Source organism: Clarias gariepinus, chromosome 10 (assembly GCF_024256425.1).
Source record: "Clarias gariepinus isolate MV-2021 ecotype Netherlands chromosome 10, CGAR_prim_01v2, whole genome shotgun sequence".
Taxonomy (NCBI): domain Eukaryota; kingdom Metazoa; phylum Chordata; class Actinopteri; order Siluriformes; family Clariidae; genus Clarias; species Clarias gariepinus.
Window position 1 is genome coordinate 12816612 of NC_071109.1, and position 18253 is coordinate 12834864.

An 18253-nucleotide genomic window follows, 5' to 3' on the forward strand; every position below is an offset into this window, starting at 1 on the left:
CTGTAAACTGTCTGCTTTGTTTGCTGGATCGCCAATTCACACCCTTGGTTTTGGGGTCTACTTCAAAGCATCTGGTCTTGTGAAGTCTCTTGCACCTTAGTTTCCCAGACACTCCTTTATGGTCGCCAATAAAATAAGATTGCAGCCTCGTTTTGCAGACGCTCCCTTCATGATCGCGGATCAGATAAGATTAGGTGTCAGATCCAGCTGTCAAAAGTGTTAACTGACATATTTAACACCTCTCTGTCAAGTGCGTCTGTTCCCACCTGCCTGAAGACTGCCCTCATTGTTCCAGTCCCAAAGTGCTCAACTGTGACTTGTCTGAATGACTACCGACCCATAGCTTTATCATGAAGTGCTTTGAGAGGCTGGTCATGACTCACATCAAAGCCTCCATTGATGCCACTGTGGACCCCCATCAGTACGCGTACAAGACAAATCGCTCCGCAGATGATGCCATCTCATCAGTGATCCACACAGCCCTTACACACCTGGAGATTAAGAATTCCTAAGTCCACCTGCTTTTCCTGGACTTTTCCTCTGCCATCAACACCATCTCTCCACAGACATTAATTCTAAAGCTTTCCTCTCTTGCCTTAAGCCCTACAGTAGGGAACTGGGTTTTAGACTTCCTGACCAACAGATCTCAAACTGTCAGGATCCATGATACCATTTACATTTACATTTAGGCATTTGGCAGACACTCTTATCCAGAGCGACTTACAAAAAGTGCTTTAATGTTTACATAATTGGATACATACTACTGTTTACATAACCATCTCCTTCACCATCACCCTCAGCACAGGCTCGCCTTAAGGTTGCGTGCTGAGCCCCCTCCTGTTCACTCTATTGACGTATGACTGCATAGCGAGACACTCCAGCTGTCATATAGTCAAATTCGCAGATGACATAGCAGTAGTGGGATGCATCACCGACAACGATGAATCCTATTACAGAGAGGAGGTGGAACAACTGGTACAGTGGTGTAGAGAAAATAACCTCTGCATCGATGTAAAAAAGACCAGAGAGATGGTGGTGGACTTTAGAAAGGACAAGCGAACTCCTCTTCCCCTACACATTGATGTAGCAGCTGCGGAAGTGGTCTCCAGCTTTAAGTATCTAGGCGTCCACATAGCTAACGACTTAAATTGGAGCTTCAACACCTCGGGCCTGATTAAAAAGGCCCACCACCACCTCTACTTCCTCAGGAAGCTAAAACAAGCTGAGCTAGGGAGCCTGGTTCTGAAGAGTTGCTATGGAGGAGTGGTAAAAAGCATCATCAGCTCCTACATCACTGTGTAGCATGGCAATAGCACCCCAGCTGAGAGGAAAGCCCTGCAGAGAGTAGTTAAGGCTGCACAGAAGACAGTGGGGAGCAGGCTCCCCTCTATCAGCGAACTGTACACTGCAAGATGCAGAGGAAGAGCCTTCCGCATTATTAAGGACTCCACTCACCCTGCACATGGTCTATTTCAACCTTTTTCCTCAGGCAGAAGGCTGAGGAGACTTCAGTGCAAGACCACCAGGCTCAAAAACAGCTTTACCCTGAGGCAATTAGACTGCTGAACTCTAGCCGTGCTCTGTAGGTCCTCTCCCATCAAACACAATTAAACACAATCACAAGCTGCTAACCTTGGATAGTATTTTATCACAACATATCTCTATATTTTTAGTGTAATATATAACTCTATAACTCTAATTTCGTACCAGAACATGGAAGTGTGCTGGTATGACAATTAAGAATCCTTGAATCCTTGAATTATCAGGATGGCGACATGCATGCTGGGAGAAGGTCTCTGGACTTTGGTCAGTTGATTGCTATCTCTGTGGGAGCCCCGTTATTCGCTACACATACGTCTGGTCCTCGCAAAGTATGCGCTCCCTGTGAACTTGTTCCAGTGTTGTTGCCATGCCTTCTGTATTTTGACTGCTATTTCGGATTTTGATTTTGTTTCTGTCCCAGTTCATGCCTGTTGTACATTGCCTGTGTTCTGGATTTATGAGCTGGATTTCCCTTAACGGATTTGGTTGTCATGATTGTGAAGTCTTTTGTAAACAAATCATCCCATCTGCACTTGTGTTCTCTGGTCAGGTATATCACGTAGACATGGCTGGACAGAAAGTAATGAACACCGCACACGTTTTTAGACAAATTACATTCCAGCTACTATAGTGTTTGTTTTATGGATAAAAAGGAGACCACCTTAAATGATACAAGTACCTGCTCTGCTCTACCCTGCTCTGATAAATAAATTAATCCAGAGAAATGTCCTTTGTTTTTCTCCCATGGCAGATAAAAAAAAAAGTAAAAAATTTTTTTTTATTAATTTATTGCAGCTAATAGAAAATAGGCCCTGAACACAATGCCATGATTTGTTGATAGTGGCAATATTTCACATTAATTAAACGAATGGTGGGTAACATTGTTAGCCTGATTTGATTATTTTTGGAGCTAAAATAGCTAGTTGCTACCATTGGTACCCTGTATAATGCAAGTAGTCTACGCAGTTAAACATGGCCATACACTAAGTCTATGCATTTAAACAGAAAGATTACAATAAGTCTAAAAGATGTGCCAAAGCATTATACGCTTGGTTTTAAAAAAAAAGTGTTGCTATTGGCATAAACCAAACCAAATGCATAAGAGTTCTCAACTCTCCTGCTAAATACGTTAACTAGTTTGTAAAATCACTCTTAATCTTACGTTGGTAAGTGCGCCTGTCCACAGCTCAAGTACCAAGTGAGTTAATGTTCAGGTAATTGTTAATTATTTTGGTGTGCTTACAAATCTGCACTTTCATAATGACCTGCTAATCATTTTTTTAAATAGGGCTGGTGTAATTGTTTTGGTTCAGTTTTTCCCAAGTGTGGTACCATAGTTCACGTTATGGTGTGAGTGATAATGTGAATGCTTTTGTTTAGATTATAAAATCAAGGCACTTTTGTGTGATTGTCATCTGAAAAGTAATGAGTAAATTTAAACTGAAAAAAAATTACTTTTTTATCAAAAATGTAGTGGGTAGAAAGGTTCACATAAAGAAAATATGCAAGTAAGGTACAGATAGACGAAAATTATACTTAAGTACTATGACAAAGTATTTGTACCTTTTGTCATGTCTGGTTAAGTACAATATTCTACATGTACTGTATGAACAATGCTACTATGAATAAAGTTAAAGATATCTACCAAACTATAATGAACCTGACCTTGTTCATTTACACTCTGTAAACTCTTCAGTATGATTACAATCTTCTAAAAATGTCACAGAAAATGCACAATAAAGCATGAGAAAGGTGATAATAAGACACTCTTTTAGACTTTTTTTAGGGCTGGGATGTTGTAATTAATGCAATGCGGGATCCAAAAGTGCTCTTGCTGTGTAAATACTGCAGTGATGATTAATTGGAAAAGGCGACACATGTCGTGCCTCTGTCATGTCATCAATCAAAACAGCTTGTGAGACGCTGATGACAGATGAATGCTAACAAGATAAATGAGCACATTTCCATTTGGCCTTTATGTGTGCCTCTTGCTGCAGCTTCCATGTGCAGATGGTAATCTGCTCTGTTTCCTGTGTGAAATAAAAATTGCTTTTTAAATGTCAAACATCATAGATAAAATAAGGTAAAACATTAATTCATTCATTCATCTTCTATACAGTTATCCACCAGGTGCCACACACACACACACACATATACACACACACACACACACACACACACACACACTATAACCGGGTAAAATACATTTAGGATGAGCTGCAGGAAAACCTACATGACCTTGGCCTGATGCGGGAACCAGGCCTCTAGCCCTCTGTGTTGCCTGATGGCGGTAGCTGGAGGAGGGGACATTAGAAGCCGTGTGTGAGGAAGCAGCGCATATCAGGCAAATTACCCTGCCCCTACCTCGGCTTCTCAGAACACATCTTTGTTATGCTAATTCCAGCATACAGACCCCTCGTCAGACGTTCAAACTTGGTTCTGAAGCAGATAAAAAACCTGGCCAGCAGGTGCCATCTCTGCTCTTCAGGACTGTTTTGTCCTGTTGCACCCACAGCCCATCATCATAAAGTGCACCGAGCGGCTTGACACATCAAGACCCTGCTGCCCCCTTTACTGGACCCACTGCAGTTTGCGTATTGCACTAACCATTCAACGGATGATGTCATCTCCACCACAGTTTATCTGGCCCTCACACACCTAGGCAAAAAGGAAACCTACTATACGTACGAATGCTGTACATAGATTTTCAGTGTTTAATACTATCATTTGTCAACACCCGATCGGGAAGCTGAGGCTGTTGGGCCTAAACACCCCCCTCTGTAACTGGATCCTGGTCTTTCTGACCAGAAGACCTCAATTAGTACAGATCAGGAACTGCACCTTCAGCACCACCACAATAAGTACTGGGTCCCCCCAGAGCTGTGTGCTCAGTCCTCTGCTGTTCGCACTGCTGACTCACAACTGCGTAGCAACCCACAGTTTTAGCATTAGGTTTGCAGATGACACGCCCATGGTGGGTTTCAGTGGCAAGAACGCAAAGTTGGCATACAGAGAGGAAGTGCAGAGGCTTTTTTTCTGGACTGGTGTAAAGACAACCTGTCTCTGAGCGTTGCTAAAACAAAAGAGATGGTTGTCGACTTCAGGAGGACACAGAGCAACCACTCTCCTTTGAACATCAACTGCTTCTCTGTGTGTGTGTGTGGGGGGGGGTTTGGGCTGAAATTATGACCTGGATGTACTGGGCTGATCTGGCTGGCTCCTGCAGGTCTAGCAGCCAGCAATGACACTGTGGAGTACACAGCTCTGAGTCCGTTAAAACTCCTGTCATGCTTTAAATCATAAGAGCCAGGCAAAGGACAGCTGGGAGCTAGTTTACAATAATGTTGCATAGCTCTGTTAAAAAAATAGGACTACCCCAATACTGCTCTAACTTTTTACTAAAGCTAAAGTTCTAAGTACATAATGCTCTAAAACGTCCTTAAAGTAAACTATAAAAAGAAAAAAATTTGTCAAATGACTGGCAGACTAGCTGCCAAACAAAAACTGTAAAATTAAAGTAATGTACTTCAATTTATCTTATGTGCAAAAACATTAAACAGAAATTGTTATTTGATCTTTTGCATTGATAAAACGTTATTTTAGATTTTTCCAAAATTTATACGATTCAACACTTTCATTAAACTAACATTAGAAGTTTAGCAAATAAAAAAATATTATTTTATGGATTTTTTTTTCACGTTCAATAAAGTGTTGATAAACACAAACTTAAGATTGTAATAACATTTGTAAAATAACCCAAAAAAGTGTGACAAAATATAGTACAAGTATAATACAAAATACAAAAAAAAAAATATAGCGTTACAGTACAATCCTAAAATGAAAAACACAATAAAATATTTAGACTATTGAGCTGTAACAGTAGAACATTCTATCTCACAAACTTAAACACTGCTGTGAAGTATCCTTGACTAAAAACATATGAATTTCAATTAGGATTTCCAACGTTCTAATTAAAGTTGGATTGGAAACTTTTTTTTCTTTTTTTTTTTTTTTTACAAATAAAGTACAGCGTGGCCCATTTTTAAAAACGCTTTTATCTTCTTTTTTTTTTTTAACTCTGTTTAGTTCTAATAATGTATGTGGACAAATAACTTTAACTTTTAGTTTAGAATCCTAACTATACAGTGGAGATAAGTAAAATCTAAAACATACTACAGTAAGTGTTAATAAATGTGCAGCAAAATGGACATTCCAGTGTATCCAAGAAATATCGACTGTCTTCCAAGCAGGCAGTAAACAACTGAATCTTTGGTGCATTAAGGTGGATTGGAAGGGAGAAAAAAAAACACATTAAGATATCTTATTCTAAGAAAAAAAGTTAATCTATTTCTTTGTTGCCCGCGAAACAGATTGACAACTGTACTTGGAATAGATTTAACGAAATCATATTTAATACTTCTTATGTTATATTGTTAAGGGACGATTTTCTTTGGTATATGCTGACCCTCATTCATCCCCCAGAGAATGTTATCTTACGCCATATGGCCATCACAAGAGAGATATACTCTGGCCAGCCACGAAAATTAAACATAAACATTATAACATATGCTTTCAAAATATGGATCAGTTTATACTGTTCAGTCCTGTTTTTGATGATTCATTTACTGTAAATGCCAGGTTGTCAGCTCTGTGTAACATGGTTATTTTAAATGTATGTTTGTTAAATATTAAATCGGATACAATTTGTGGTTTTGTTGATTGTTATCATTCATTCATACAGAATTCATTCTTTTAAATATTATTAAATAACATTTGTTCTTTGTCACATATGTTATGATCTATAATCAAAAGAAATGTATCCATTTAACCCTGTTACTAAGTAGCGACCTTGTTCATTTACTGTAGTTTCAACCCTGGTATCATATAATTTTTTCATAAAACAATCCTAAATGCTTTTTTAAGCTTGTAAGGGTTTAAGCTATCGTTATTTAAACTGTTTCAATGATTAAATGCATAATGTGTTTAAGAAAATATTGTGGCGTGGGCGGGGCGGCGGCTGACGACCATCATGCATTGCGGGGGGCTTTGCAATGTGTTCCCCATGTTGGGGAAGGGTGTTTGGGTTAGTGGCTTCGGCCCTGTTTGTGTGGGGAGGTGTGTGTGACCTGTTGAATGTGCTCTGGTTCATGCTTGGGCTGAATTAGTTGTAGGTTCTCATGCTATACATGCTGTGTACAAAATGAAGTACTCCCAGCCATTGCATTGGGCAGCAATTAAACTCATTCGTCTCCCCAACATCCTTTCTGGCGGTAAAACGCTACAATATTTACAAAAAAATACAGTGAAACCTGGATTGCAAGTATAATATGTTCCGAAAGTGGGCTCAAACACAAAATATTCTCAGTAAGAAAATAATGGAAATTCAAATTTATTCATTCCACAAAAACAACGTTCACGCACTGTATGTATGTTTGTGTGTGAAGCTAAAGTACGAGGAAAGGAGAAATGAGACCCTCTTCTCGTCTTACACAGTAACTTTTCTTCCTCACTTATTTGAGATTCACACACATATACATGCCACACATTATTGGAAACAGTGTTATATCGGAAAAATTAACAAGTGTGACTAAGTCGTGTTTTTATTCAGTTTTTCCTCTTTAGTTGGCTCAAACAAAAGTTAAACAGGAGTGCAGTGCAAAATAAGATAACTAAAAATAACAGGAGAGTTCTCCTTATGGCAAGCCGAATGTCTGGGATGGCGTAAAGCGACGGTCTCACTAAGCGCTACGTCAAAACAAGAAGCGCATGAGTGCTACATGATACTCAGTATTCATAAACCTAGACTTGTTCATTTTCCAAGTCAAATTGTATTTAAAATTTTTGCTCGTCATGCAAAACACTTGGAAACTGCGTCACTCACAATCTGAGGTTTCACTGTACTTAAATAGGTAAAAATAAGAACATGCAAACCTCAAACAAACCCCTGGGATGCAAGGCAACAGTGCTTACCACTAAGCCACCATGCTGCAACAATCATAATAGTCGGGATGCCTTAACAAGAACTCAGAGGATTGAGAATATTTTTGAGTTGTGGAACAAATCGTCTGAGTTTCCATTATTTCTTACTTGAGTGTTTTGATATACAAGCATACTTCCTGAACAAATTATGCTCGCAATCCAAGGTTCCACTGTGTGTGTGTGTGTGTGTGTGTGTGTATATATATATAGACAAGTTTGAGTTTGGAGGTTGCCAGGAAAATGGTATTTATCTTACTGCATTTTGCCACGTTTGGTGAAAGGGGAATTATGATGTGGGGTTGTTTTTCAGGAGTTGGGCTCGGTCCCTTAGTTCCAGTGAAAGCAACTTTTAATGCTTCAGCATACCAAGACATTTTGGACAATTTCATCTTCCCAACTTTGTGGGGACAGTTTGGGGATGGCCCCTTCCTTTTCAACATGACTGCGCATCAGTACATAAAGCAAGGTCTTTGCTTTGCACTTAGTGATGCAATTGGTAATTGGTAAACCATTGCGGTGGCGAGGCAGAGAACTGCAATGGATTTCTTTTCCAGTGAGACCTCAACTTTGAGATGCAGCCTCTCAGGTTTTCGTCAAATTGAGCAAAAATAGCATATATGATCTCACTGCTTACTGGCAAAGCTTTTCAGTGGGCAGAGGCCATTTGGCAGCAGGACGGCAGTGTAGTACATGTCTGTCGTAAATTTATAACATACATCCGGGAGGTTTTTACTCAATCAACTGACTCTTCCAACAATCGCGAGAAACTGTTCTAACTCAACCAAGGTGAAAGTTCCATTAATTACTTTGTGTTGACTTTTAGTACCCTAGCTGCTGCCAGTGGGTTGAATGAGGCCGCGCTCCTGACGAAGTTCCAACAAGGACTGGATCCACACCTGAAGCTGCAACTTGCGGCGCAGGACGACTCGGTGGGTATTCAGTGGTTCATCTGAACCTCCATCCCAGTAACAAACTTAACTTTAAGAGTGCACCACTGAAATCTTCATGCGCCAAGAACCATCTGCAGTTCACCGTCCAAGATTCGTTCTAGAACTCAAGCAAGTAGACCCGCAATCACTCTCCAGACTCACACTCACCGAGAGACTTTACTGTGCAGAAAAAGGAAATGTCTGTCTGACCTGTCCTTGATGGCCTCCTCATCCCATGGTGAGCAAGATATCCTATCTCTGTAAACCTATGGCTCCTTTAATGACTCTATGTATACTTTAACTACTGATACTATTGATACTGCTTCTCTGTCTGTTACAGTAAAGGCACTCCTGGATTCGGGGACAGCCAGCAACTTCATCTCCATCGCTTTGTGTCACCAACTCAATATCCCCTTGATCCTCCCCCCGACCCAGTTTAAGATACGCTATGTCACCGGCACCCACCCTTGAAGGGGATGGGTTCTAGGACGTCCATGGCTTGCCGAGCACCAACCCATCATCTCTTGGGATAGTGGAGAGATCCTGAAGTGGGGGTCGGAGTGTACGAGTCGATGTCTACAGGTAAAACCCATCCTTTCTGTTAATACCACATCCGTGGAGAGCCCCACCGACCAGCCCTGAGTTCTACTTCCACTACAGAGACATGTTCTGTCCTCAGTGAGCCATGCAGCTGCCATTGACCTCCGTCCAGGTGAACCAGTGCCCAAAGAAAAAATCTACTCTCTCACTATTGCCGAACAGAAAGCCATGGAGAGTTACATTAAGGAGCCACTCCAAAAAGGGTATATTCGACCATCCACCTCCCCTGCTGCTTTAAGTTTTTCTTGAGTGGCTAAAAAGGACTGGGGCCTTCGCTCATGTATTAATTATCTGCTCTTAAAAAAATTACGATAAAGTTCAGCTACCTGCTCCCTCTCATCCTGGCTGCTCTGGAACAACTCTAAGGGGCGGGCATCATCACAAAGCTGGAGCGCCTACAACCTCACCCGAGTACAAGAGGGGGATGAGTGGAAAACCGCGTTCATCACACCAACCAGTTATTATGAGTATATGGTCATGCCTTACGGCCTAGTTAATGCCCCATCTGTATTCCAAGGCTACATGAATGAGATGTTTCGATCGTGTCTGAATTGGTTTGTTATCATTTACATTGATGACATACTCATTTACTCCAGGTACAAATAGGTAAAAAGATGTGGTTAAGGTTTTCTGGAGACTCAGACAACATCAACTGTTCCTAAAAGCTGAAAAATGCGCGTTTTATCAATCCTCTGTGTAGTTCCTTGGTTATCACATCAGTCAGCAGGGTATCAAAATGGACGAAGGGAAGGTGGAAGCCATTCGGACCTGGCCAACCCCAACCAACATCAAACAGCTCCAACGCTTTTTGGGTTTCGCAAACTTCTACTGTAGATTCATCTGAGATTAAAGTTTCCTTGTTTCCCCCCTTACTGATTTTCTGAAGGGCAAACCCAAAGACCTAGCCTGAAATGCTGAAGTCAGAGAAATCGAGAGCTACTGGCAATCAAGCTGGCATTAGAGGAGTGGAGACACTGGTTGAAGGGGGCAGCACACCCTTTTCTGGTCTTTAACCCTCTGAGGTCCACGCACGCATATATGCGTTTTAAGGCGTTTTTCCCTGATGACGCCAATAAGAACTTAAATTACACTTTCAGTTTTGATCGTACAGGCAAGATCTATATATTAATAGAATCTGTAAAGTGTCTACTTTTTTTTGTATGCACACATGTTAAACATAAAACTTTGAGCATTAATAAAATAAAGAAAATAAACCGGGTGCGCTGTCTGTCTCTTTGGTCTGTGTGAACTGCAGGGAGAAACACGTCATTAAAATTAACTGAAACTCAGCAAATACTCCACAGAGAGACACAAAATACATATCTATAGAAAGCTTGAACTGTCTACTTTTACATTAACCAATTCAACTCGGAAACAAATACTCTGTTTTTATGTAATCTGTATGAAAGTAAGGAGTGGTACAGATTCTCCTGTATCAGCTCATTACAGCTAATGTAATCCCGCCTCCCAGCGTGCGCGCTGTTCATATGGAAATGAACCTTTCATCAACAGCGCGCGCACGGGGAGGCGGGATCACATCAACTGTAATGAAACAAAAAACAGCATAAAAACAGATTATTTATTTTCGAGTTGAATTGGTAAATGTAAAAGTAGACAGTTCAAGCTTTCTATAGATATGTATTTTGTGTCTCTCTGTGGAGTATTTGCTGAGTTTCAGTTCATTTTAATGACGTGTTTCTCCCTGCAGTTCACACAGACCAAAGCGACAGACAGCGCACCCTGTTTATTTTCTTTATTTTATTAATGCACAAAGTTTTATTTTTTAACATGTGTGCATACAAATAAAAGTAGACACTTTACAGATTCGATTAGTATATAGATCTTGCCTGTACGATTAAAACTGAAAGTGTAATTTAAGTTCTTATTGGCGTCATCAGGGTTTTTTTTTTTTTGCACTTTTATATTTTAACATGTAATTTATGTGTATTTTGTGATAACAGCTATATTTTCTGTTAGAGTGACTGCAGTAATGCAGCTAAAAAGTCAACTTTAATTGTTTAGACCTAATAAACTGTTTAACTGAACTCACAAGTAAATCTTAAGTTTTCTTGTGTCAAATACATTCTCAAATAACCTAAACTCTGAAAATATATACCTTATTTTGTCCTCAGATACTTTCTTGTAACTCTCCTCTCTTAGTCACATACCTGTCTGATGGCTCATTATGCAGATCAGTATGCAGGCCTTTTTGTTCTCAGGTGTGAATCACTGCATTAGTAATGATGGTTCACGCCTTCTCGCATAGAGCCTTTACACTCAAAAAGTGACTTAAAAAATGTTAATCACTATATTGTTTTCTGTGAGCAAGTAAACAAGATCATTTTCACATCATTTTGAAGCAAAAACACTAGTCCACCAGCCCAGTTCTCAAAAAGTCTTGTGAACAAATGTTCTGTATGAGTTTCATGGCCTTATTTAAGCTACTTTTATTTTCACAAAACTTACTAACCACGCATAATATTTTTTTCCTAAAAAATGCAAACACATACATTCATTTTGGTCACATATTATTGTAGAACAGTTTGCACTGATTACAAGAAAAATACAGGTTGGTCAATAATATATTATAAGTAGCTGAAAAAAGCACAAATATCAGAGCATGTCCAAACATCTCAAGGGCCCCAAAATCACCCCGGACCTCAGAGGGTTAAATGGATCACCGAAATTTAGAATATCTGTGGGATGCCAAACACCCCAACCCACGACAATCCAGATGGGCACTATTTTTTTTACCCAGTTCCTTTTTTTGACTAGGAACAAAAAAATGTCAAGGCTGACGCTCTCTCTCGCCACTATGAATCAGAAGAAACTCCAGAAATTCATCAGTCTATGACAGCTAAGCCCTCTTAACCAAACTGTCCGACTGGCCGTCTCTATGTTCCTTTAACACAGCGGGACACCCCCCTACATCAGACTAGAAAAACACTTCTGGTGGTCCAACATGGTAGAATAGGTCAGAAGGTACGTGAGGGGATGCCAGGACTGGTACAGAGGTATCTACCTCTCCTGGATCTTACGCTCGGTCTGTCTATTACCTTAAGGATGGTATTCAGAAGACAGGCTCGAAGGGCACTAACTGCACAGACCAAACTGTTATCTTCTTGTACTGTTATAAAAATTCTAAATATAAGCAAACAAACAAAATACAGATTTTTTTCAGAGCTAAACGGAAATGTAAAGATTACCGATTAGGGGCATGTTGCCTAGCAACCCTAAACAAAACAAGGCATTATCGTAGTGTCACGATCGGGGTGTAGTGGCTGGTGTTGATCGCCGTGGGCGTAGAGAGCAGGCATACAGGCAGAGGGGTTGTGTAACCAAAAAAGAGTTTTTTAATGACAGTAACACAAAAGTATAAGTAAAAACTCAACAAACAAAAGGAACAATCAAACTCAAACAATACTTAATAACTTTGGGGTAACACGGGCTCTCTGGCAGGACACAGACTGGAGGACGAAAAACACACATCCTGTGGCGTGACACAGGCAGAAGGATGAACACACATCCTGTGACGTAACACAGGCAGAGGGACAAATAACACACCCTGTGGCGAGACACAGGCAGAAGGAGGACAAACACATAACGGGACACACAAACTATGTGTGGAGCTGCAACTGGACACTAGAGGGAGAAGGGAGACACTAGAAAAAGACACGTAGAGACTAGGGGAGACACATAGAGAGAGACAGGAGAGAGACGGGACTAGGGCTAAAGACATGGCAGTCAGCTAGGCATGGCTTTTAGCTAAACATGGTTAAGATTGCTCTTAACCATGGCAGTCAGCTACACATATACCTAGCTAAACATGTCTTCAGCCCCAACATGCACTAAGCTACACTTACCTAATAGCTAAACACACACCAGGGAATTGGGGCACAGAAACACAGAGAGAAGGGGTACCCAATGGCTAGGCTAGGGGACACTCAAAGGCTAGGCTAGGGGACACTCAAAGGCTGGGTTCACTGGGATCTAGGGAGGCAGGAAACACAGAAAAGCTAGAGACACAAAGGGGCTATGGCTAGAAGCATGCTAGTTACGGTACCTCAACTTAGATTTTAGTTCAACACACTCCTAGTCAAACACACACCTATCTACTTACCTGCTCTAGCTAAACACAAGAAAACAGGAGGACAACAACCACACCTGACATGACTGCAACAGCTCCACCAACATAGACACACAAAACATATACAGAAAACATTGCCAATAAGAGAGCCCAAGTCAACACAACTTAAATCAAAATATAAACTAAACAAAGAACAAAACAAACCAAAACAGAACAAAATGCCCACACAAATGACAGTGGTAAAACCAAAAATGCTCGACCCAGTTTCCCAGACTAAACAGCTATTTATAGATGGATTAATGGCTACCTCGGCTCAGGTGTGCACTCGCATCACCTGACCGAGGTGCCTGCTGGGAAACTGAGTCAGCCAACAAAAACTACAAATAAATAACAGCGACCTCTGGTGGTGGACCCTTACACGTGGTGTTTGCTTCGGTTATGACATAGCATAGTTTATTATCTGCTGTGGTAGATCTGATTTATTCAAACGCAATAATAAAGCTTTATATCCTCAGGAGGTGTCATTACATTGTTTTAGCGATAATTTCACGAAAGCAAGTTCAGAACTAAATCGCTGCTCCTGCTCCATCTAAAGCACTGTCCCACTAAAAAAAACATCCACACTGTTCTGAAGCTTCAAAAAGAATGAACAAACTAATGAATGTTCTTGTTATAAAATTATTTTCCCCCGTATTTTTTCTCTTCCTTTACCCTCTTAAAGACTCTGTAGTAGGTTTTCTCAGTTAAATATGAAAAAAAATATCGCTCTTTATCAATGCGGGTATGAATAGCGCATTGTCTAAGTGCAAGTTGATTTTGTAGCTAAACTATTTGCTTTGGGTAAAAGCAATGGCAGCAGGACCTAGCGATTATTGTGTGTCAGCGACAGCTTCCCATTTAAAACAATAGGCGGTCAAATGACCGGTGAATTGCGTTAAAAGTAGGTGACACTGGCGCGGCGCTTCTAGTGTTAAGTCTACAGCACATATACAAAATTTACCCTACATTTCACATCTCACAACTAAAACCCTATCACTCACCGAGTGTCCACAGAGTCTGATCCCGGAAACGAACCCCCAAACCCACCCTCGGCACTGGAGCTGAAAAACGTAACGATCTATGCGGTGAAAGAAATCCTGAGGTCCCGCCGTCAGGGAGGTCGTCACGGATATCTCGTTAACTGAGAGGGAATTCCACCAACAACACTCACAAATGCCTGCTCCCAGAGGAAGGGTCCAGCAACCCTCAGGAGTAGTCTGTGGAGGGGGGGTTTCTGTCATAGAAACACCAGGCTTCACCCTCAGTCTCCGTTCCCAATCAGTTCTGAGCACACACCTGATTCAGATTAGCACCACACCTTAAATATACGTCATTTCCCCTTACTCAGCGTCTGACTTCACACATGAAAACAGACTCTGCAATGCACCTAACCAAGCTTTGCTCCCCGTCCTCGCATGGTCCGTTCCATAAAATTTTTCATTAATTGATTTTAAATATACTGGATTTGTCATTTACAGGAAATTAAAGAGAAGGATAACAATGCTCAACATTTCGGAGCCCAATCCTTGTTTAAATTAACAAACATTGTAAGTTAACAACAATAGCCCACATTTACAAAAGCATTTTATTTAGATTATAAATAATAATACTGCATTTATTTTTTAGTTGTGCCAGCTGCCACCGTTCTTATACAGATTTCTGTCAGGGTAAATCATTCAGTAACAAGCTTATTAATGTCCATGTAAAACAAGTACATCTGTATAATTTTTTTTTATTTATGCATTATGAGCTATTAATCATTGCCTTATGTAAACAACTCAGTTCAGATGTAAGTAAATGCTTATTGCTTTACTGTTTGGGGAAGGGATGTGCTGACGTTTGTTCTGCATGCTGTTAACTGAGTGTGTGTGTGTGTGTGTCACGTGAGAGGTGTCAATGGGGCTTACATTTTCATAAAAAGTTGTGGATTTTTCAGTGAAACAAAGGCTCTGCTGAAAAAAGTTAGGCACATCAATCACTTTACCCCAAATGAAAGGTCTTTGAGTGTTATAATATAGTTGTAACATAACAGATACAAACACATACAAACAAATGGTGCACACTGAATACTAAACCTAAACCGAACGTGTGGATTAATAAACCTGGATGCGTGTTTCTTAGCTCCAGCCCTATAAACATAGGGTATTCAGAGAAAGGCTTACCCACGAGAGGTTTTGCGCAGAACATTGAGCTTCTGCGGATTTCTAAAATTGACATTGTTACCGTTTTTTAATCATTGGAATGGAAGAGATGGAAAGTTTCCTCATCATAACATGGCTTGTATTGTTCACTCTATACACAACTCCCAATCAATTAAAGTGCCACTATTATGCTTTTTCAAATATTTTCTTACTTGCAGAGTGTCATGTAGCTGTATGTAAACATAAAGTATTTGCACTATCTGTGATGCTGACAGTGCACAATAAATGAAGTTTTTGTCTATAGAAAAAAGAGTCGGCTCACATATCCCTAACCGAGTTGTTAGCAAATCTAATTTTTCTCTGTTACAGATCAACGCCACTCCTATTACGGATTAATACGGGTACCACGTAACATATTTGCATAATGTCTGCCAACGTTCTACGTCACGAACAACTTTCCCGCCATTTTACAATTAACATTACCACACTCTTGTTAATGTGACCGGGCATTCATGCCGGGTTCGCTTAAACGCTTTGTAATATAAAAAATATATAAAAAACGAGAGCACAAGAAATCCTTTTTAACTGTTTATTTTGCACCATTCACCAAAACTGAACTCTAACACTTCGCGCATCACACACACACGAAGTGTAAGGGCAAGGAGCATGCACATTTCACGCATCACACACACGCGAAGTGTAAGGGCACGGAGCATGCGCACTTCATGCATCACACACACACACATACGCGAAGTGTAAGGGCACGGAGCATGCCAATGGTGGACCAGCGCCTGTGTTATTTGTTTGGACAAGAGAAGGAGAGATTGCTGTGGATCATTTTCTTTTGAAGATTTTTCAACCGGATTATCTTTGACTGGACCCATTCCCCGGACTTGCCACCCTCCGTCATCGGCCTCCCGGATTTTATTAACCCCAGAACACACGTACAATAAACACAGACTTCGGACACGTTGTAGCGGTAGACCAATCATAAAGGACCATGCCATCTGACCAATCACAGAAGTGAGGGCTCACCAAAAGGAGGGGTTTAGACGGATTGAATCATCAAACAGCTTCACACGAGTCGTTTATGAATCATTTAGAAATGAGGTAAAATTTAATCTAGTTTTGGAGAAAACTAAAGTGTTTTTTGACCTTGCATACATGTAAACCTGTTTTAAGAGACTCGTTAAGCAATATTAGCAACCTTTAAAATGGCATAATAGGGGCACTTTAATGAAAATCAATAAATAGCTGATCTTGTTCTCAGCTGTGGCCTCGTAACAGTCATCCAGGAAAACAGTAATCTAAACAGAAACATGTTTTAAATCTAAAAAAAAAAAATCCAGAGAAGAGTCCTAAACAAGTCTTAAAGTAAAACAATGAAAAGTATACAATGTACCTTAAAAACAGTTTACCTTAAATACCATTTTCTTTTGTAAGTTAATTTAAGAAAGTTTAAACTTGTGTATTCTAAAGTCATTACATGTATGCTACGTGGTGTGGTATGGAGAACCGCACCGCGAGATGTTTTTATTGATGAGAGCCCTGAGGCAGGGCTTTAGTGTCACGCTCTCAGCGCTCCGCGCTGATCAAAACCTGCGTCATTCATTTGACATTTCCGATTACGCGGTCAGGTTTTTTCCATGCTGTCATTGCTCCTAACACACCCCCGCACCGCCCCGCCGGCACACCGGTTTCTCATCTAGCGCTGGTTTCATCTAGTTTATAAGGAAGTGCAGCGCGCTGTCTCGCTGCTGGGTTATTGTGTTTTTTGACGCAGTTTTTCCGCGTTCAGTTCATGATTCTTTTTTATGTTACCGACCTCGCTTTGTTTCTCGTTTTTGCCTCTTGTCTCACTGGATTTATTACTACTCTTGGGTTTAACGGCTTCGAACTTTCGCCTTCGTATCCCGACTACGGCCCAGCCTCACGACTCAGCACTGACACCACGCATACTGATTTCACGGCTCAGACCCACGCTCGTGCTCACTCGACTATGGCTTATTCCCACGTCTCGGCATTGACACCACGCATACGGATTTCACGGCTCCAAGCTCGTGCACCTGCTGACACAGCCACTCCCGTACGAAGCTCGACTAAAGCCACTCGCGCCCTGCTTCTGCACCTGCTCCTGGATCCATCCACCAAGCCTAAGTGTCTCTTCTTCCTGACAGAATAATCCAGCCATCATGGATCCAGCAAGATTGGAGAGAATAGGACAAGCACTGGAGAACCAAGGCGCGTTCCTTGGAAAACACCAGGAGGAGTTAGCCACCACCAGGCAGTCACTAGCTGATGTCACGGCCCGCGTGCAGCACCTCCAGATGCCTACAGCTCGGGGCATAAGCCCAGAGCCCCCGCGAGAACCACGCCTACCAGCCCCCCCCCTACCTACAGGGTGGTACCTGAAACCTGTAGGTCGTCCTTATCCCAATGTTCGCTGATCTTTGAACTGCAAGCCTCCACCTTCTCTTCAGAAAGAAGTGGCCTGGGTGGCCTACGTGATCACGTTCCTCACTGGGAGAGCCCGGGAGTGGAGTATGGCCCTCTGGGACGCTCACGTCCCATGCTGCGAGAGCTTCGAGAACTTTTCGGGGGAGATGAGGAGGGTCTTCGACTGCTCTTACATCGGCAGAGAGGCCGGGACCAGACTACTGCGCCTTCGCCAAGGGTCACGCTCCGCCTATGACTACGCCATTGAGTTTCGAGCACTAGCCGCCTCGAGTGGATGGAACGACAGAGCCCTAGCAGAGGGTTGTCTGAGGCACTCAAGGACGAGCTAGTAGCCCGCGAACTTCCCTCTGAACTCCACGAACTTATGGATCTCGCGGGGAGGATTGACTCACGTCTCCGTTCTAGACGCCTGGAGGCCCCCCCCTACGCTAGGAGATCACCTCCTCCCAGAGCACCTCATCCATCTTCCCCCCCATCTC